The following is a 238-nucleotide window of genomic DNA, read 5'->3' as shown; positions in this document are numbered from 1 at the left end:
CTGCAGCCCACTCACCACGCTGTTCCAGCAAACGCAACTTGTGGTACAATCAGGGCATTCACCGCACCTTCACCAGTGTCGCATCTCACTTCAGCAAAGACCGTGTGGATAGATGGATGAGCCTGACTAGCAGTAAAGTGACGGCTCAGCACTGAGTTGTGTGGTGATGTGTATCGCAACGGTTGGCAACGCTGTCCATTTAAGTGGCACCTCGCGAAAAGGGAGTAAACAGTACGAA

The sequence above is a fragment of the Echinococcus granulosus genome (assembly GCF_000524195.1).
Source record: "Echinococcus granulosus chromosome Unknown EG_S00105, whole genome shotgun sequence".
Taxonomy (NCBI): Eukaryota; Metazoa; Platyhelminthes; class Cestoda; order Cyclophyllidea; family Taeniidae; genus Echinococcus; species Echinococcus granulosus.
This window is presented reverse-complemented; position numbering follows the sequence as displayed.